The sequence below is a fragment of the Saimiri boliviensis genome, chromosome 3, assembly GCF_048565385.1.
Source record: "Saimiri boliviensis isolate mSaiBol1 chromosome 3, mSaiBol1.pri, whole genome shotgun sequence".
NCBI classification, from domain to species: Eukaryota; Metazoa; Chordata; class Mammalia; order Primates; family Cebidae; genus Saimiri; species Saimiri boliviensis.
Genome location: NC_133451.1, coordinates 146,478,842 through 146,501,840, shown reverse-complemented (window position 1 = coordinate 146,501,840; position 22,999 = coordinate 146,478,842). Strand labels below are relative to the sequence as shown.

Here is a 22,999-nt window from a genome sequence, read left to right as displayed (position 1 = left end):
CTTTTAATTTTTTTACTGTCTCATCATCTTCCCCAAATGTCAGAACAAAAAATTACTGGCTGCCATAAGTCAACATCCTGACAATTTTGATTCTAAAAGAAGAATCTTTCTCTCTTACATAGCACTTCTCATGTTATGGCTAAGCATAATTCTGCTTAGGTTACATGCCCATTCCTGTAGAATCACTGGGTCCTAAAAAGTAAAATTTTCTAATAGGTCAGGTAGCAGTCCCAGGCCACTAAGGTCTACCTTAACAGCAAGTATTTAAATCACATTTTATTTAAGTTTTCTCATATGTAGGACGGTTTTCTGGCTTATTCCTCACAAAACAACCTCAATTCTCCCACCGCTTCTATCCAACAAATTGTATTGATCAGTAGCATGCAGTAATTTGTGTCAGTTCTGAACTTTAGGCCTCAAGAGCTCTTCCAAATTTCTGCCTTCACTTTCTTAGAATCCTGCTACCATATGAGGGTAAGGTTTTAAGTGATAGGCTAACATAAGTAAAGCCTCTACTAGTTTCTTGTATGTAAGAGCAGGATAAATGATTACTATGATCAATCTTCTTATTTCTATTTTCTAGAGTTTTGACTTCACAATAACCCTAGGTATGGCCATGGTAAGTATTATTGTTCTTTTTTATTGATGACAAAATTAATATACCAAGTGGTTAAAATGTATAGATTACCAAATGTAAAAGTACTGATAGGGTGGGCAGGTAGACTTTGAAATACACGCTAACGAGATTAGTGGCTGCATGAAGGACAGGACATTTTGACACTAAATTTTTATGAGAATGAATTTTGAAACTGACTTGATAGAGTTCATATTTGCTAATGTACATTAACTACTTACTATGTGCCAGCAACTATTCTACATTTCTATTAATATCCTCACTTAATTATGTAAGAATTTGTTTTTCCTACTTTTGTAGAAGAAGGTAATATGAGACACAGAGCTTAATAGCTTACTTCAGCCAGGCAGCCACAAGCTAAGAAGTTACCAGTCTGGAATTTGAACACAAACAATCTGGCTAGCAATAATTGTCCATTGTACACTCTGCTGTCTCTGAAATTAAGAATGAGATGTTACAAAAGGGAAGAAAGAAATTAAATTTTAGGTAGAAAGAATGCTAAATGCAAAGTCATCAAGGTAGAAATAAGTAAGTCACACACAGACAAGATCAACCAGGCTGTATAGCTACAAGGCAACATCTGGATGAGGGATCGACTGGAAATAAGGTTGAGAAAATTCAGAACGCGGCGGTGGAAAAGCAGTCTTTAAATGTCAGGCTGAGGTGTTTTGATTTATGAATTAGCCCAAAGGAAACCCTATTCTTTCTGTTTTAACTTAATCCACATAAATGCACAAGCAAATGAAGGTGTTGAGAACAAATGCACTGATACATACAGAAATGGAAGGTAGCTTTTTAAGTGGAGTTAGAACAGTTTGTTTAAAATGGCAGCCTCTCCCTTCTGAAGACAGATGCCCCAGTGAGATTTCACTCCTCACCCCTTCCAGAGGGTTAAGTATGGGAAGCATAGGCTGGACTATTCTAGAGCAAGCAAACTCATGCTTCTGCATCAGGCTCAACAGTAAGTCTTAGCACTCTTATCATTGAGGGAATAGGTGCCATGAGCAAGTGCTTTTTATGAATAGAAGGCACAGTGCTAGCTTGATGTTCATGCCAAGTAATTGCAGTATGATTTCAAATATCTGCCTCATCACCTGTAAACATAATTAAAGAATAACAACCACAATCCTGGGGAAAATCCTGCTAAGTTCTTTTCACTGGTAGGTCTAAAAGAGACCCGCCTGACCAACATGAAGAAATCCTGTCTCTACTTAAAAAATACAAAATTAGCCGGTCGTGGTGGCACATGTCTGTAATCCCAGCTACTCAGGAAGTCAAAACAAGAAAATCACTTGAACCCGGGAGGCGGAGGTTGCGGTGAGCCGAGATGGCATCATTGCACTCCAGACTGGGCAACAAGACCGAAACTCCATCTCAAAAAAATAAATTAAATTTAAAAATAGAGATGCAAAACTCAGTAAGATTTAAGAAACTCAGTGTTAATCTTATGAAGTTAAACCAATAACCTTCAAATATAACAACTTCATTATGGAAGTATTATTTCCTTAGCCTATGTATGAGCTCAGTTAGCTCCACCTCACTACAGCAACTAAAATAATTTTTAAAATCTTAAATGTGGTAAAGATGTAACATTTACCTTTATATTTGCCTTGGTAGAATGTACTTCAAGAAAGAAAATATTTTTATAATTATCTTTACATCTTTTCTTAAGCCTTTTTTTGTTTGAATGCATTTAAGGCAGATTTTTTTCCCGAGAGAGAGAAATGGGAACAACTCTGCCTTTCTCTGTATCACTTACAAACCTGCTTCACTTTTGGTTGACTCACACCCAATCACCTGTAACTGATTTTTTTTTTTGTCTGTTTTGTTTTTGTTTGTTTGTTTTCAAGATGTAGTTTTGCTCTTGTTGCCCAGGCTGGAGTGAAATGGCACAATCTTGGCTCACTGCAACCTCCGCCTCCCAGGTTCAAGTGATTCTCCGGCCTCAGCCTCCCAAATAGCTGGGATTACCGGCATGCACCATCACACCTGGCTAATTTTGTATTTTTAGTAGAGATGGGGTTTCTCCATGTTGGTTGGGCTGGTCTTGAACTTCCGACCTCAGGTGATCCACCTGCCTCAGACTCCCAAAGTGCTAGGATTACAGGTGTGAGCCACCACTCCCAGCTGACTGATTTCCAACTCATGCCTACGATCCAACAAATTAGACTGAATCTTCCTGCTAATGTGAACCTAACCTTATAAAAAAATTAATGGTATTATTTAAAATAACATTATTAGTATCTACTGAATGTTGGCCACTACTACAGTTTCCTTATTTTTTTTTTTTTTTTTTTTTTTTTGAGACAGGGTCTGTCTTTGTCACCCAGGCTGGTGCAGTGGCATTGATCACAGTTCACTATAGCCTTGACCTCCCAGGGGTTAAGTGATCCTTCCAACTTAGTCTCCTGAGGACTACAGGTGCCCAGCATCATGCCCAGCTAATTTTTGTATTTTTAGTAGAAATAGGGTTTTGCCATGTTGCCCAGGCTAGTCTCAAACTTCCGGTCTCAAATGATCTGCATGCCTTGGCCTCCCAAAATGCTAGGATTACAGGCATGAGTCATTGCACCTGGCCTACAATTTTCTTACTCATTTCTGAAAAAAATTTGAGATATCTTTATTTATTCTTAAGGACTAAAAAATTATATGTACTATAACTCATAGAAAATATAGTTTTTTTTCTTATTTCAAGATTATATTGTCAACTCATGAGCAAACATTTGTAATACTCTGTGGTATCTATCCAAAAGTTGAGAACCTTGTAACAACAGAACAGAGATTCAGGAAAGTTTAGAAATTAGTAAGAAAAAAATATTAAAGACAGTAATTACTAAGAGGGCACAGATGTGAATGCTGAAAAATTAATACTACACAATCTTCTGAAGGGCTATAGCACCAAATGCTTTTACAAAAGCAGAATGAAACAAACCTAAAGCACAAATATTCATCCAACGGTGGGATAAATGAATCATAAAGCATTGAAGCAGAAGTTTTGAGCTCTGGGGTCAGGTACAATTTCTGACAAATTACTCAAGTTCACCATAATTTTTCATTACCATCTCACTGATGCAGAGAATACTGGAAGTAAAAACTTGTTACATGTGAACCGAAACTGGCTTAGAAAATAATTCCAAAATATTTTATGTCTGGACTCCTACTCCTTATACCGCCAAAAAAAAAAAAAAAAAAAAAAAAAAAAAAAGTTCTTAAACTTTCAAATTCAGTACCTACTATTCTCAGGTAAGAGCATCATGTTTTATTGTTAGCAAATTAAGGTCACCGGAACCCTAGGAGGTTGCTGCTGACATCTAGTGGCATGCTTTTTAAAACATCAAATGCATTAAAAATATATACAGCTATCTCTCATTATCCAGTGGGGTACCGGTCCAGGATTCCTCTTACTCAATGTATCAAAATACGTTGATGTTCAAGTCCCTTATACAGAATGGCATAGTCTCTGCATATAACCTAAGCACATCCTCCCAGACATTTTATCTAGATTATAATACCTACTACAATGCAAATGCTATGTAAATAGTTGTGATACTGCATTGTCTTTTAATTTATATTTTTTTAATTGTTTCTTTCCAAATATTTTTTATTTCCAGTTGGCTGTATCTGTGGATGTTAAAACCATGAAAATGAAGGGCCAACTCTGTGTGTGTGTGTGTGTGTGTGTGTGTGTACATGCATATATAGAGACAGAAATAAAAGAACAAACATACATTCATATTGACATGTATACTTGTGAAATCTAGTGAACATTTCATGTTATCAATCATTTGTAGCCCATCCACTTTGCCTTTCCTTTCAAGGTAATCTTAGTGCTGCAAAACCAGAACTAAAAATGAGCCGATCTGCTAAAGCCTTAAAGGAACCAATTTTGTCAAAGACTTTAGTCCTTTACTGGGAATTGCCAATTCTCGGAGAGCCCCAGTTCCCAAAGGTTTTTCCCCAACCCCAATAAGCCTAATTTCTTCTCAACTTTCTAAATTATGATCCTACTCCATTTCCATACTGGGAATTTAAGTATTTTTAGGATCTTAGCCTAGAGAGACTCTACCATAGAGCGGAGTATATGCTCTTGCACAAAAATGACTCTGTTGGGTAGGTCAGGTTAGATTTTTTCTGCAATGATGTATAGAGTGGCACAAAGCCAATGAGTGATAGAATTAGGCCGTCTCCTCTTGGTGAAGAGAAAATGTTCATACAATGGTGTTATAAATTAGTTGATTGAAATTTAGATTTTATTCATATTAAAAAGATGTCATAAAAGCAGAGTGGGTTCTCCAGGTAGTCCTAATTAATATAAAACATAGCTAAATTATGACTTCCTTCTTTCAAAGAGATCTTTTAGTCTTTTAAATATACCTTTAATGGGAATCCTGGAGATTCAAGGAGCTCATTCACTGAAAATTTGCCAGCTTTACTCATAAGAAAAAGTAGAAGTGGCTGGCAGAAAGATCTTTTTTACAATTATATTGAAGAAAAAAATTGGTGTCTGTGTGTGCACCTTTATATAGAATACCAAATTACACACACACGTATACACACAAAAATATACCAGAATATGCAAATCAATGACAGTATGACAGATATCACGTCTAAGTGTGAGTGAATGTAGCCTGACTAAAGAAGAAAGATAGTTGTAACATAATAAAAGTATCTGAAAGCATCTTAAAGAGAAGTTTTAAGGTTATATCGTTTTTGGAATAAAGGAGAAAGAAGACTGGACATTCGAAGTAGAGCTTTAAGCCCAAGCAAAGACAAGAATGTTTGGAGTATTTGGTATTAAGAGAGACATAAATAAGGTAAGAAACAGGTGAGGAATTGATGGAAGAACTTGAATAGTAGCAGGAGCTGATTCTAGACAATACTATGGTTTATAGTCTTGAGAATTTCAAAAGGATGAAATATTGCACAGAAACTAATACTCAGAAGGGTTAAGAAGACCAAAAGCTTTTTGCAAATAACAAAAATCATAAAAAACACAAAAACCAGTCTTAAAAACTATCATTATAGCTCTTTTTCATGTAAATTCTTCTTTAATAGTTTTTAATCACTTCTCCACAAAAATGTTCAATGATTTATTCTCTGATTTGCTGTTTAAATACTCTTTGGGAGCATACTAAGAGTGATGTTATAACTACCCTATTGTAAAGCATTGTATAGCATATATCAGACACAGAACCTGATCTGGGCATTGTGAGATTTACAGGTACTTTCCATCACCAACCTTAAACTATTTCTCTCATTTAAATGCATGGTCATTAACTTATTAATCAACCTGCAAGTTATGATGCTGTACTTTCAATTATTATAAGTATGCAATAAATAATAGAAAACAATCTGTAATAAGCTCTTAAAATATCACAAGATTTTTATCCTTTTAAATCTCAATATATATCATATCTATATCATTCTGGACATCAAATAATAAACCAAATAAAACCAATATTTAAAACATATATTTACTATTTCTTAATGTCCTTGAACATAAGTAACCCTATAGAGTAGCCTTATAACCCAGTTTATTTTCAATTTTCAAAAATGTGTTTATGTAAGCCTAAATTATAGTACACCAAAGAATTGCTGAATTCTTAATATCCCTTTCAATTTCCTCCAGAAAAATTAAATATATGTGAGAATAAAATTTAATATTCCTACATAATAAAAATAAATTACAGTCATGAAATTTTCTTAATTGAAATTCGATTTATTTCCAGGACATATAAACCTATGTAAAAATTGAACAGAGTAACAGTCTCTATTTCTACATGTAATCCTATGTATATTTAAAGATATTTTAACCTGACTAATTGAAGTTGCCTCTGTCTTTGGATGACAAAATTAAGAATATTGTAACTGTAACTTATAACCAATAACTTTACATTAAAACACTACATGAAAAGTTGTTTAAATGTCCTTTTCTAAAGAGTCAAATGTAGAACTCACAGGTATCTGCACACATAAAAATGCCTGTGAATCCAACAGATTGCACACTGAGCCCATCGCCAGAATTAATCCTACACAAAATGAATGTCTTAGTCATCATGTATCATTCAGAAAAGGTGAATGGTTCCATTTGTTTAAAAATAGCACCTTCACTAGCATGCCTTAAACTTCCACTATTCAAAAAACTGACATTTAAATGCACATATTCCATCTGAGATAATAGGCATCTGAGATCATCTTAGTATGTTAGCATGTATTATCTTATTGATAAGAGTTTTGTAAGATCGCAAACACCCCCAATTCAACAAATCTATAGGACCAACAGAGAGAGATAATGACACGAATGTCCCTAGCTCCTCCTCCATACCTCACTTCCATCCTTCACAGCAACACACATATCTTGGATCATAATCACCTTGGCAGTTTTACCATGCTAAAGCTCTTGGACTTCGGCAATACACAGAATGGTGACTTTATTTTCATAATGAAAAAACAACAACAACAACAAATTTTATTACTCTGAGAACACTGATGCTAAAAATTCTTTCCCATGAATCAGAGTTACTTTTCCTTACTCCAAGTCTTTCTTTGCTATATTCACTTCAAAATAAGGTCATACATAGCTTAAGTAAAATAAAAGCCTAAAGATGAGCTTATTAGTGCATATATACCTCTGAGAAAAGAAACATTCACATAAATGCATCCTGGAGAGTCTGTGCTCCCTACATGCCTTATTTATATTCTAAAGCACATGGATCCCTGACCTTCCTCATTGGCTTCATTTCATTCAGGATATTTCTCTTTCTCTCTTTACTGTGCCTTCTTACAGCAAGCACTTTCTATCTTTTATCTCCATATGCCTACATCACACAGCTCAGCTTCAGCCTCTTCCACATATTGTCTAGGTATTTGTTTTCTCTATAATGTCCCTATTTGGGGAATCAATATTAATAGTTCTATGTAAAATTTAATTTAATTTAATAATAGTTTAATTTTAATTAACATTTCAGTATAGATAAAACTTGGATAGAGTGACTATAACTCAAAAATTTCCTAGGGAAAGAAACTATTTTCTCAAGGAGTTTACACCTATTTTGAAGAATTCAGTAGAAGCCAGAAATAAGTAGAAATACATCACATTTGTAAGCACATTTGTAATTCAAATTTAACAATATATTTTTGCGCAACTGCAAATCAAATTTCAGAAACGAGTTTTCTCCTGATGTCCATTAAATTTAAATGCTACCTTTATTTCAGTACTCATTTATTTTTAGAAATTCAGCAATTTATCAAAACAAAACCCAGTCAATTCTAGTTAATATGAAAACATACATTTCATTAAAATTTTATATATGTTCATGAACATACAGTGTCATAACATATTCATAGCTATATAAGTAGATATAACTCAATAGATGTGCCCAGTTCCCTTCAAAATTCTAAACTGTCTGAAACTTTTCTTTAAAAATCTCTTTTGATATAGCTTTATTTATAAAACATACACGCCTTATTTATCTGCAGCTATACTCACTTTGTATACATGCATATATCATTAGAATATTTGCATGAGTTTTCATATTCTTAGGACAACATATGTAAATAAATCACATAGCGATTTGAAAATTTAGCAACTAAATATGCAATCTGTTAAGCATAATCAGGCATGCTATTCAACAACTGTACGATATAATTCAATCTTTCCAAAGAAAATATGTATTTTGTATGAGGATGTCTTCATAAAGCTTGATGACATTTTCTAGTAATTTATATTGAAATTTTTTGTATATTCAAAAAATACATAAAGTCATCTGACTAATGCTACATAGAGGAAAAAGAATCTCATTGTACCTTAACAAGCGTCTAATGCTGTTATCACCTAGCATTTGTAAATATGATAAACCAATTGGAGTTCTTTCCGAAGAGACTGCAATCTTACAGCCAAGATCCTATTTACATATTAAGGTAAATTTCAAAATGGTATCAGAAAATTAACCATTACCCACAATGTTTTGAAAAGCTATTATTTATCTAAAAATGTTCTGTTCAATCTGATGATCATCGTAAAGCCTTCCCTTGACTTTTCAGGTAATTTACTTTTGATGGATAATTCAATATCTAAAATCAATAATCAAGGAAAGCCAACTAGTTTCACGTATCAGAGTTATACAGACTGAAAAAAATACCAATTCAAAATAAGCATTACCTTTTTCTAATTTTTCATAAAAGACAGAAGATCTCTCGCCAAGTAACACCATTTCTTTGGGTTCTACGGGAAAAGAGAAAGAAGATTAATAAAAACAACCTTTCTTTTTTTCCTTTTTAAATGCTTCTTAAAGAAGATTCATTAGTAATAAAGGTCAGAGAAGAAAATCATTTAACAAAATATTCAGCTCCATTCAGCAGCTGCCTCAGGAACCACTTGTTTTAAATGCCAAATCACTTCCCCAAATGTCCTTTCTCCCCTGCAGCTGAGAACATGGGTGACTGCAGCAGACACTCAGCCCTGTTTTCTTTGCTTCTCTTTCTTCTCTCACATGTGAACAAGACTGGCACTCGAGCAAGAAAGGCATTAGCTTTGATCATTTCAAGAGACAAGATGTAAGCCATGTCAAGACAGAACATTTACTTGGAATACAACGGACTGAAATGGAATTTGAAATTACCTAAACTGACTTTCCTTCCACTACTAGTGAGCATGGGTTTTAAAATATTCATGAAAGTTTGAGTCTTTCCACAAAGTAATAAAATGAGATATTGTGGGATAACTGTAAATAATTGCAGATTACCTTCCTTATGAGATGCAATTTCAGAGCTTTTCTATGCTGCGACGAGGAGGAAAGTACTTTATCGAAGTCAAAAGTTATGAAAATATATCTTATTCCCTCCCTTAACGTATAACAATCTTGAGGAGTATCCTATAAAAGATTTTATTGCATCATTATCTGAATGTTCAGATTGGAAGATACAAAATTCAAGCCTGAGCCAAAGCTTTCCAGCAAGGACTATCACATAGATAGATAAGAATTTTAAATTCACCCCTTAAGAAAGTTATTTGGCTGAAGATAAGATGTTAACAATTTAAAACAACATTGATTAATTGACTAAAGCAGTCATAAGAATAGTGATATAACTGTAATCACTACATCTTACCAATTGTCTGATTTTGGGCAAATAAATTCTGTAAGTCTTCGTTTTTCATTTGTATATGAGAATGACAATTTTTCCTATCCATGGTGCTGATAATTGAGATAAATACAGATAGAGAACATAGCAACTATCAAGCTAAGCCTGAGAAACGATTATCCAATATAATATCATCATTATTATTCCTATCATTGCTCTTTAAAGAACAATAAAAAAAACTTACTATTCCACTGAGAATCACTGCCCTAGTGAGCCATACAATAACATGATTAAATCATATCATACTGGACATTACCTACTTCGCCTATGTATCAGTTAGACTCTATGATGACAAAGGAATAAAGAGTCATTTTGGGTCTTTCAGGCAGGTTGGTGAGAAAGATTGAATAGTAGTGTTTCAAAAAGATTAGTAAACTGTCAACTGCTCCACTGCATTTTGGAGGCCCCAAAATCAAGGCCCCCCTTGATTTTGCTGAGAACTCTGGCTTGAAGAAATCCTTCAAGAAATTGTGATATACTTCAAGACTCACTTAAAGCAACTGGCCCTTGTCTACTCTTAGAACACTTGATCCAATTCAGAAAACACCTGGTGAGCCCCCACTGCAAGCCAAGGTCTGTGGTAGACTGAAGAAACCAGTAAACAAAGAGAGGCTCAAGAAAAGCACAGTTTAGTGGAGGAAACACATCTATGGACAATTATTTCATGTAATTGGCAAAAATATCATCATTAGATAACACGTAGAGTTTTGAAGGAGCAGAAAGTATTAAAAGAATATTCTGGAGTCAGAAAAGGATTTAAAACATAATTATATATATATATATTGCTATATATATATATATTGCTATATATATATATTGCTATATATATATTGCTCTATATATATATATATATATATATATATATATATATATATATATTGCATTTTAGGTTTTGGGTGCAGTCTTAAAATATCAGTCAGGGGCCTTGGCAACATGGCAAGGCCTCTTCTTTACAAAAACAAAAATTAGCCAGGTGTGGTGGTGCATACCTGTAGTCCTAGCTATTTGAAAGGCTGAGATGGGAGGATCACTTGAGACCAGGAGGCAGAGGCTACAGTGAGCCGAGATTGCAGCACTGTGCTCCAGCCTGGGCAGCAGAATGAGACCCTGCCCCCTGTCTCCCCAAAAAATTAGTCAGAATAGTGAAACTGGTGCACATGGCTGACAGCACTGTTTGGTCTAAGAAAATTTCACAAAAGAGAACTCTGAAGTACTAAGCTTAACAGGCAGGTAAGCAGGTATGTCTTTCCAGGAAGGTGGGGCAATGCATACAAAAACTGGAAGCATAAAAAAAATGGAGTCCTGATTAACAGGAGGTCCACTCACAGTACCCATTGGGAGTCTTCTCAACTTACTGTTAAAACGCTCAGAGGATGTCAAAGAAGAGAAACAGTAACAGCCCTGGGAGGAAAACGGACAAAATATAAAGTGGCATTTCCAACAGCTGAGCCCTGATTGGACTTGACTAAGAAACAACACTGTTTCAGACTCAGAACCTCAGATATTTTGAAAGAGTACCGCATATACATTTCCTAAACAAAAAAATTAAAAGGGGCTTTGATTCGCACCAACAATCCCCAACTCCAGGTGCAGGCATCAAGTAGACCAAAATCCGCATAACGTCTGTTGTGCATTAAATTACGTGCTCCTGACAGATAAGTTGAAGTCCTACCCTGAATATGACCTCATTTGGAAAGGAAGTCTTTGCAGATGCAATTAAGATGTAAATTAAGATGAGGTTAAACCAGAATAAGGTGGCCCTTTAATCTAATGATTGGTAACCTTATAAGAAGAGATGAGACACAGGGATGAACATACATGGAGAAGAGAATGCCATGTGAACACAAAGACACACACACACACACACACACACACACACACACACACACACACAGAGTGCCATATGACAGGAGAGGCAGAAATTGGAGTGATAAACTGACAAGCTAAGGAATGCCAGAAACATCAGAAACTAAGAGAAAGGCATTGAACAGATTCTTCTCTAGAGCCTCCAGAGAGAGCATGGCTCTGCAGACACCTTGCTCTTAAATTTCTAGCCTCCAGAAATGTGACACTAAATTTCTCTTGTTTTAAGCTACTCAATGGTAATGTGTTATGCCAAAGAAAGAACTAATAACATAATAATAACAACATATGTCTTTAGCCAACCAGAATCAGGCCACTACCTAGACTCTGATCACTTAGAACTTAAAAAAAATATTCTGGTTACTTTGATAGTCCTCAAACATTTTGACACGAGGACAATTTTTTTCTGAATATGGGGGAGGTAGAACAGTTTCCAGATCATCAGCTATTTGTATTAGATTCTCATAAGGAGCACACAACCTAGATCCCTTGTGCATGCAGTTCACAAGAGGGTTCATGCTCCTCTGAGAATCTAATGCCGCAGCTGATGTGACAGGAGTTGGCTGCTCAGGAGGTGGAGCTTGCTTGTCCACCTCTATCTCCAGCTGTGAGAGCCAGTTCCTAACAGGCCACGGACAGTTATCTGTCCACGGCTTGGGGGTTGGGAACCCCTGCTAGCTCATCAAACACATTCTCAATTTAGAAAGCAGAACACTCAGCTGCACGTGACAGACTGACTGACAGTTTTAACAATCTCCTGTAGCTAGAATCTGCTGCAAATGGAAGCCAATAGCAGATGGAAAGGAATTTGTTGGTCCCTACTTTTCCCCCATGTTCTTCTTCTCCAGCTAGTGAAACTTGGATACTGACTCCTCTGGAATACGGCAGTGGAGTGAAAAAGGAAAGATGGAGAACGAAGAGGTAAAAGCAGCAGCAAAGTGCTTACTTGCTGGTCACTAAGCAAGAAGGCTCATTCTTTGGGGCAGGCACAAAGGTGATTCTCTCCCAGCTGGAGCTTTTCCTGGTTCACCACCTCCAGTCACTGGAGATCTTTCACCTGCATTATGCTTGATGCGGGTCATACCGTCTCACTTTATTACTTACTCTAGCCACAAGCCACTAGTCAGCTGAGACCAGTTCAGCAGCTGGAAAGCCTTAAAGAAAATAACTAGGAGAACATGACAGCTCTTTCCTATTTGTGGCCCAAACTCTCTGCCAGAGGAAACTGAAAAGCCCTGAAAAAATGAATGAATTCCCACTCAGAATCTTTACTTTGCTCTTCCGTAAGCTGCTCACTACCTAATCTTTGCTCTTTGAATTAATCAGAAACCAGTCCACTGTTTCTATGTCAAAACTTCAAGGGACACCTTTTAAACTCTCTGGAAAGTGTCCTTGAAGCCGCTCTTTCTAGTGCTGAGGGGGAAAACACCCTACACCATCTCTCCTTGTGTATATTTCTAGTCCACCCTCAGCTCACTTCATAAAATCTTCCTTTAATCTCCAGATCTCCCAACCCTTTTGGATTAAAAATGTAGGAGATATCTACCCAGTTCTTACACTTCCACTAGGAAATTTCTGCAAGGTGATCTGGTTCATACATCACATTAGTATCTTATAGCTATTGCTTTAAGGGTTCAAAGTTTTCCATTTTTACACCCTATATTAGTTTTTCACAATTTGTGTCTTAAGAAACTCATGGGTGAAATAGCTAAAAATTATACAGTATGTCTTCTGGATATACTATTTTTTAAAGGTTTCCTAAGCATTCCATGCATTTTACATTGTTCAATATAATCTATTACTCAGTCAAGCAGAGTGTCTAGTGGCTGCCACATTGTTCTATCCCAGTTCCACTGTTTATGTCTGTTCCTTCTGCTTGTGGTTTAATTCTTACCTTTCAGCACCTTCCAAATTTACTCCCCTGCCAAAGCTTTAATGACAGCTTCTCCAGAAAGTGATCTCCAGGTACTTTGGACCCTGTTGATTTTGTCATTCTTCTACCTTGTACAGCAATTAGAGTCAATGTCTATCACTTATATTGCCTTCTTGGGTTGTCCTGTGCTGTCTTACCTCCACAGATATATTTGAAGTTCTGCAAGGACAGTTACAACTTGTGCCTCTCACCTTTTTCCTTTTGTGCTAAACTCAGTGATCGGCATATAGGAAGAACGTTTCTGTTAAGTACAGGCACAGTTGCTAAATATTAAATATCTATTAATGTAGGTAGACAGACTTACGTGGCATAATATCTTTCCATGTCCTATGATAGAAGTTGCATAGCAATTCCTTATTGCTGCCACATCGATTTTTTTTTAATTTTACTTTAAGTTCCAGGGTACATGTGCAGGATGTGCAGGTCTGTTTACACAGGTAAACATGTGCCATGGTGGTTTGCTGCACCTATCAACCCATCACCTAGCTATTAAGCCCCACATGCCCTGGCTATTTACTCTGATGCTTTTCCTTCCCCTGACGGGCCCCAGTGTGTGTTGCTCCCCTCCCTGTGTCCATGGCCACGTTACATTTAAAGAATATTTGGACATGTCAGATAGAAAAGAAGCAGAAAAGAAAATAACATGAGAAATATGACATTATATAACAAGGATAACAAGGATGCTGTTGTTTGGAAATATAGCTAAATGCAATCCTTTTGCGTTTAGCTGTCTGACCTCAGCTTTCTGTCAGGCATAACATTTTCCTCTAAAAAGATCAGGTTTGCTACAAGATAAATAAAAGAAGAAAAGGGCACTTGAAATTTTGACATCTAGCAAGAATTCTGGATCCATATAGCAAGACAACGATCTTGAATATAAGGCTTTTTCTGTTTGCATTACAAATATTAGAAGTCAGACTTAGAAAACTAGATCAAGAGCTTTTGCCATGTTAAAAGAGGAGAAAACATAGGCTATGATGGAAAGAATATAAACCACCACCTAGACTCAAGAGCATGAGCAAGAGGAAAACAGAGGAGGAGGTTAAACATGGAGTCCTCATTTCCCTTCTCTCTAAGTGAAACTCCCCAGAAGAAAGTGGAATAAGTAATAGAAGGATTAGGGCTAGCAGATGGCTTTTCAGGAAATAGACCCAAAAGAACTTGAGAGTTTTAGGGGGAAAAAAAATCACTCAACATTTAACATGATATGGGAACACTTAGGGTGCATTAGGGGAGGACAGTGTCTCAAGAGATGAACCTGAGACATAATTGCATCATCTCCATGGCCAACACTTGGTATTCAGGAGCAACAGAAGTTCTCAAATACCCTGAGTAGGAGACAGTGGAGTGCAGGTGGACTTCATCCCATCTACCACCCTTTCCCAAAATGAGGTCATGTGAGGCCCGTTATCCTCATCGTCACAAGACCATAAAAGAAAAGGAAGAAAGTCTGAAGCACAATCATGTAGCAAAAAGTTAGTCATCCATCTCAGATAAAAAAGGAACTTAAATATATGTAGTACAGTATCATTATTTTACAGATATAGAAAGTAAAGACCAAATGGCAGACTTATTTACTGAAGTTATGCTTATGAAGGCTGAGAAGAGGCAATGGTTCCAGCCTTTCCAGCATCTACTCAAATGCTGATGAACTATCCCACACTCGCATCTACACTCCAACTTTTCTTTTCACTGTGAGTTAATATTATTCTATTAATATTTAAAAATAAAAATTCTAATTTTATTTTCAATAGAAATATCAGTGAAAACAATAATTTTAATTCATTTTAATAAATGAAATACACTTAAAGTGAAAATATTGTTTTTAAAGAGTCCATAGAAAACTATTAGATTTAATTAGTAAATTTAGCAATGTTACTGAATTCAGTCATTGCACATAAGTTATGCTACCATACAATAACAAATAAAAAGAACTGTAGCATTTAAAATAGAATTAACAATCTCAAATACTCAGAATAAATCTAACAAAAGATGTTCATATCTACACCAAAAAATATATGAAATATTATTTAGAAAAAATAAAGCAGACAAAAATAAATGAGAAATCCATCATGCTCATATATTGGAAGACTCAATATTATAAGGATGTCAATTCTCAAATTAATCTTTACATTCATATTAATCACAACCAAAATCCCAGTAGTCTTTAATATAAAAATTAACAAGCTAACATTTGTACAGAAATGTAAAGGGCCAAGATTAGCCAAGGAAGATAAAACTAGAATTCTTAAATTACCAAATATCAAAACTTATAAAGCTTTTGTAATTAACAAAGTGAGTAACTGGTACAAAACAAATAGATATATGAAACAAAAGAGAAAGTCCAGAAAGAAACTCACACAAGTTATAACATCAAAATTACACATGTAAATTACGGCAAGTTTGACAACGTAGAACAGTAGAGAAGAGGAAATTTCTTTACTAAATTGTGCTGAATGAATTATATACTCATTTGTAGGGAAAAAGTAAATCCTGACTCCTAAATATACAAAAATCAATTCCAGAAGGTTGCGCATGTACAGGTTCAAGACAAAATAATAAAGCTTTTAGAAGAAAATATCTTTCCCTTTGGGGCAGACAGTGATTTCTTAAACAGCATATAAGTCGTAACCAGCAAGGGAAAACATTATAAATTTGACTGCATATAAATTAAAAACTTCTGTTTATCAAAAGACGCCTAGTAGAATATGAAACGACAAGCCATGAAGTATAAAAAGAAACTTGCCATACTCGGAATATATCCACTAAGGGCAAGGACTCCATCTCAGCTCACTGCAACCTCCGCCTCCCAGGTTTAAATGATTCTCCTGCCTCCGCCTCCCACGTAGCTGGGGTTACAGGGCATGCGCCACCATGCCCAGATAATTTTGTATTTTTAGTAGAGATGGGGTTTAACCATGTCGGTAAGGCTGGTCTCAAACTCCTGACCTCAGGTGATCTGCCCACCTGGACCTTCCAAAGTGCTGGGATTACTCGCATGAGCCACCATGCCGGTTGATTTTTTAAATAATTCCTGATTTTAAAGATAGTCCATAAGAAATTAAAGGGCAAATTTCAATTTGCAGGTGTTCTTCATTAGCACTGCTACTAATTATCCAATTAGTGATAATTGGAGAACCGACCTTTCAGGGCTACACCTGAAGACAGAACATCAGTCTTTCCCTACAATACATTTTGTTTTAAATATTTTTGACTTATATTTCTCCTCAGATTATTTAATCATTTTTTGTGTATGGTTAAATTATCACAGAATATATGGCTATTCAATTTTAAAGTGTATTTGTATACTTAACAGTCATATGTTTGAGAAATTCTTATTGGGCAACTTTAGCCAGGAAACACCCAGAGTCAGACTTTCAGTACTATGCCTGACCTCTGAAATTATTTCCTTTTGTAAACACTGAATATTCTGACAATTGGATTCCTATCTAAATTTCTCTTGCCTATTAAGTTTATGAAACATTTATTTTTTTAAGAAAAGAGAAACACAAAGCAAATGTTTATAATTGCAGGTTTTTAGAAGTGTCTTCATTTAAACTTTGGAAAGAAAATATAAATCTAAAAAGAAATATAATAAACACCTCTTTGTTTCTGTCTACAAGCAATAAGATAGAAAAACTTTTTCTTTAGTGAATTATAATTATACCTAAATCAATCATCAATAATAAACAACTACAAAAGTAATAATCAAGGACCAGGTATTTAAAAATATATGCTTAATCCAGGCCAGAAGAAAGGAAGAAGTAAAATAACAAAAGTAACAAAGCTAAATCCCATTTTTAAAGCATATGGAGAGGCTGAATCCTAAGAATAATTCAATTCTAGCCTTACATTTTAAATTTTAATAATCAGATTTTTTATTTAGTTGATGACAACATCTTTCTCTAAATAATATATTCTAATATCAATGATAATTTCATTTTTGGTTATAATTTTTTACTCACTGTTGTTTATTTCAATAAATAGCCCCATTTTTCTCCCATAGGGAATTTAGCAGCAACATGGACTCAAGAAAGCTTCTATTTATTCGTTTGTTTATATATCTATTTTTTGAGACTGGGTTTTGCTCTGCCACCCAGGTTGGAGTGCAGTGATGTGATCTCCGCTCACTGCAAGCTCCATCTCCCAGGTTCAAGTGATTCTCCTGCCTCAGCCTCCCAAGTAGCTGGGATTACAGGCTCCTGTTACCATGCCTGCCTAATTTTTTTTTTTATTTTTAGTAGAGATGGGGTTTCGCCATCCTGACCTCAAGTGATCCACCCACCTTGGCCTCCCAAAATGCTGGGATTACAGTGTGAGTCACCTTGCCAAGCCAGCTCTATCTTTGAGAACTATCCTTTAAATCTGTTAGACTTAAGTTTTTAGAAGGAACTTACTATTATTATTGGAATAATAAAAATAAACCTTCATAAGCCAGGCATTGTTCTCAGTTGCTGTCTTGCGTACTAAATACTCATAACAACCTTCTTGGTGGGTTACACTGTTAGCCTCATTTCATAGATGAGGAAGCTGAAGCACAGTTTGGTTACCATGTTGCCTGAGCCACAGCCATCAAGCAAAGATAAGATTTGAAGGCAGGGAGCTGGCACCAAACCTGATCCTTTGACTTCTCAGCTGCGTTAATGTGACTCTGTTCTTTCCATGTGTGCACCACTTAGTCTAACACAAATTTTGTCCTTATGTCTTACTGAGGGAATGTGTTCTCTTTCCGGGTCCAGGAGGGGTGTAGTTTTAAGGGAAAGAATTTTCCAGCTCCATGCCCCACCCCCACCCCCCATCTCTCTCCATCCAGGAGACTTAACGGTTTATGTTTGAATTTCCTGGATATAGGAAGAAACTAGTAAAAGTCAATCACTCCAGCAGAAGTTCTAAGGAACTCCTTTCATTGGCCCAGGGTCTTGGAGAAGGTGGGGGTTCCTCTCAGGATAAAAGTCCATGTCCACACACCTGGCTGGATTTCCCCTCTGGAATCACCTTCCATATTCTTTGTGGAAGTCTTTCTCTTCTTCTCCTTTCCTTCTCTTTTCTCTACCTAAATAAAATCACCTTTCTGCAACCCTTCTTGGGTCTAATATTTACTTTTACAAGCATATGGCACACCTGCGGTGATCTCATCACTTATCTTTTAATAGATAGAAGGCCAAGAACCCACAACATTTTCTCGGGGGAGCTGTGTCTCACCAGCACCCAAGAAAAAATCCTGGTTACATTATTATTGGAATGTATTCTTACTTTTTATTGTGAAGTTTCTCGTTTTACTTTAAATGTATGTTCCACCCACCACAAATTCTGTTTTTTTTTTTTTAATGTCTTTGCTATTTTCTATATTTTCTTTTTTTTTGTTTTGTGTTTTTTTTTTTTTTTTTTTTTTTTTTGAGGCGGAGTTTCACTCTTGTTGCCCAGGCTGGAGTGCAATGGTGCGATCTCAGCTCACCGCAGCCTGCACCTCCTGGGTTCAGGCAATTCTCCTGCCTCAGCCTCCTGAGTAGCTGGGATTACAGGCACACGCCACCATGCCCAGCTAATTTTTTGTATTTTTAGTAGAGATGGGGTTTCACCATGTTGACCAGGATGGTCTCGATCTGTTGACCTCGTGATCCACCCACCTCGGCCTCCCAAAGTGCTGGGATTACAGGCTTGAGCCACCGCGCCCGGCCCATTTTCTATATTTTCATCCATTAATTAGAATTCTAAACATACTGTATCTTGAATTTATTAATAATAGTTATTATCACCTAAGAGCTTAAAGAAATTTATGTATATTATATACATTGCAACAACCGCCGCACACACATACATCCACCACTATTCTCTGAATTGCATTTTATTTATTTTATTACATATTTTCTTATATTCTATCTCACACCATTGCCAAAGTGAAATTCCAAGAGTCTAGACCCCTATACTCAACAGTGATTCATAAATTGGCAGCATCACCATCCCCTGGAGTTTGTTAGAACTACAGATTCCAGGCTCCACCTCAGACCAGCTGAATCAAATTCTTCAACAAGAACTACAGTTAATTGGAAGGCATATTAAAGTTTAAGAAATCTGCTTTAGATGATATATCGTCCTCTAAACTGGGGCTTTCTTAATTCTTATTTCAACTAATTTATTTCCCTAATTTTTATGAAACTTACTCTTGTAATTTTTTTTTTTTTTACCACTAAGCGTTCTAGTGTATATTATACTTAATAGTATTGAGTGCTTCACTCTCTTATCAGCTTTTCTGCCTAGAATATTATTTAATTTTTATAAGTTAATTATCGAGGCCTTCAAACAAAAGCTTCTCTTTTTATAAACATATTAGATTCCAAGGGCTGTCTGCAACATTAGTTGTTTCAAAGGTTCTGTATTCTGCACGTATCTACAAATGACGTCACTTGGAAATAACAGGCAGAACTGACATATTTTAGCTCTGGCATGTAGCCTTGTAAATGTCTATGAGGATTCCTAAGTTAAAAGATCAATAGTAGAGGTCTACTATTTTCTCAAAATCCTATCTGCTGTATTCACAATGCTCATCTTAAGTCTTTTGTAGATTCTTCTCAGGTTTTCTTAGTTATCAGGTATTCACTATAAGTTGCCCTAGGGATTTCTTCCTTTTTGTATAAGCTGTCCTGAAGAAGTTCCAGAAAGATGACTTAGTAATACAGGATTCTTGCTTCTGGCTAAAACAATCACCATCAACAATATCCAAAACCAAATATAATAACAAAATAAAACCCTCAAACAAAGAGAAATATCCTCTTTAAACAACCAAATAAACTTCAAAATCAGTAAATTAATGCAAAAGAAAATCCATCTTATTTCAGTTTTTAAATTAAGCCAAAATTCTGTGTTGGTAAGTGATTTTCACTATTTTAATGCAATTCTAGTACCCATATCTTGATAGAAATTATGAAATTTCTTTATCACTTTATCTTTTTGCATTGGTTCTTGAATGATTTTCCAATATATGAGCTAAGTAAGATAAGAATATTAATTTACTTGAGCATATGGTATCAAGGAAAGCAATTGTTTAGAATTTGTCCAATAGGAAAAGATGAAATGTTTGCTTATAGAATGGGCATTAGATGGTAATGAGTTAATTTTGTTAGGTGTAATAACCATATTGAAGTTATATAAAATGAATATATTTATCTCTTAGAGATTTATATTGAAATAAATTAGACTGAAATATCAAGAAAAATTGTCAATGTAATATAGTGGTATACACACACCACAGCACCACCACAAAAAGTGAAAAGACAGAAGCACCACACACATCCCCCAAAAACAGAAAGAAAAAAAAAATTAAGAGCCTAGAAAAGACATCAATAATAGAGAAACTTTAGCATCAGTGCAGGAGGCTCAAATAACTCATAAGCTCATTAGATTAAAAGCAATGAAAGAAAAATAATATGTTATTTTAAGTATTCACAATGTAACTGAAATAATACATTATATTTAAGAAATGCTACAAGCACCTTTTGTTGACCCTTTGCTCAAACTAATCACTATGGTATTTCTTTTACATATATATTATTGCTCTTAATCTTCACAATAACTATTCAAAAGAGACATGAAGAACACTTTTCCCATTTTCATAACATTTCTGGTTTGACCTAAAGAGGAGAGAAGTTTTACTTGTAGGTAGTTTCTGTGAATAACACACTAAAGCAAGTATAAAACATAGTATACAAATGTAGGTGTGCAAAGGAATTAACATTTTAAAAATCAGATAAAATTAACTCTCATTCTTTGCCTCCATTTTTGTAGTATTCAACAATTTTGATGGAGAACATAAACAACAAAAATAATTCAACAGAAAAAATTTTGCAATGTTGAAAGTACATAAGCACAGAAAACCCAAAAAAATCTAAATTCAAAAAAACAATCTAAGCAAATGGAATTATAGTTGAATACCTCCATATTCCACTATCAAAATATGACAGAAACAGGAGGCAAAAATAAAAACTATATTGTGCTCAATAAGTGGATTTATGCTTCTGGCAATATAGACACTAATAATTTTGAAAAGCTCTTCTGCTTCATAACATTTAGAAATGCTTAATAAAATGCAACATACTGTAAAATGCACTCTTGAACTCACGAAATGTAAGGGTGATCTCACAAGGGCAAAATGAAGACAGAGTTGAAACAATGGTTAACATCCTAGTGCAAAAATTATGGGTACATCGGTGGTGTTTACTAATACAAGGATCTTGGAACCTTAGATTTTAATAGGCTCATAGGAAATAGTGGAGAAGATTTCCTATGAGGAAGTGGCTCTCAGGAGCTTGGATGAGCTGTTGGAATTTAGAACATTCAAAAGTCCAAAAGAGTGGACAATAAAAAAACAATGCCTTCTAACAGGGGTAAATGACAAAGGAAATATTTGTGACACTCCTGGCTTAGAGTAGCGAAAAAGGAATTCTTCTAAAAATGTATAATCCACAATCCTTCCCTCATGGCTTTTGGTCTTTGTTTTCTACTATTTATAAGTCCTGAAAATCTTCCGGAAGATAGATTAACTTAAAGAGCAAATTAAATCCTCTTCAAAGGAATATAACCTCCTCTCAGACTCCTCAGGACTCCTAGAATTTTAAATAAACCTATAATAAGTTCATAATCCAAAATTACACAACCTACCAAAAAGTAAACCTTTATAAAGGAAAGTTCAAAGAAGCAACAAACAGTAGAATATGATTGCCAAGGAATTCAGATTTTTTACAATCAGATACACAAAATAAAGTCAGCGTATTAAAAATCCCTAAGAGTATAAAAAAGGAAATGCATTAGGCCATTCTTGTATTGTTAAACCTGAATACCTGAGACTGGGTAATTTATACAGAAAAGAGATTTAATTGCCTCACAGTTCTGCAGGCTATACAAGCATGGTACCAATATCTGGTTGGCTACTGGTGAGGACAGCATTAAGCTTACAAACATGGTGGAAGGTGAAGTGTGAGCAGACACATGGCATAGCAAGAGCAGGAGTGGGAGAGAGAGGTGGAGGAGCCAGCCCCTTTTAAACAACCAAATCTCATGTGAACTAACTGAGCTAAAACTCATTCATTACCAAGGGGATAGTGCTAAGCCATTCATGAGATATCTGCCCCCATGATCCCATACCTCACACCAGGCCCCATCTCCAACATTGGAGATTAATTTCAACATGACATTTGGAGGGAACACACATCCAAACTATTTACAGAAACCAAAGACAAAACAAAGAAACAATAGGATACAAAAGCCAACTCAAATTTTAAAAAGACTAAAAGTAACTTCTACAAATTAAAAATTAAATAAATTATAATCACATGGATGCATTGAAGAATGTTAGGTGCAACTTCAGAGAGGGAGTTAATAAACTGAGAAATACACTTAAATAATTACGTAAAATAAAACAAAGACAGAAAACA

The 22,999-nt window shown here is 35.3% G+C and overlaps 1 protein-coding gene across 6 annotated transcripts in view; it reads right to left on the bottom strand.

Annotated features, from left to right (window-relative positions):
* INPP4B (inositol polyphosphate-4-phosphatase type II B) overlaps positions 1-22,999 on the bottom strand; it is an 871,737-nt gene that overhangs the window by 719,637 nt on the left and 129,101 nt on the right. For all 6 annotated transcript variants that reach the window (XM_074396868.1, XM_074396869.1, XM_074396867.1 and 3 more), the window contains one exon: positions 8,796-8,858. The gene's annotated coding sequence lies outside the window, so the exon portion shown is untranslated. The remainder of the gene's footprint in view (positions 1-8,795; positions 8,859-22,999) is intronic.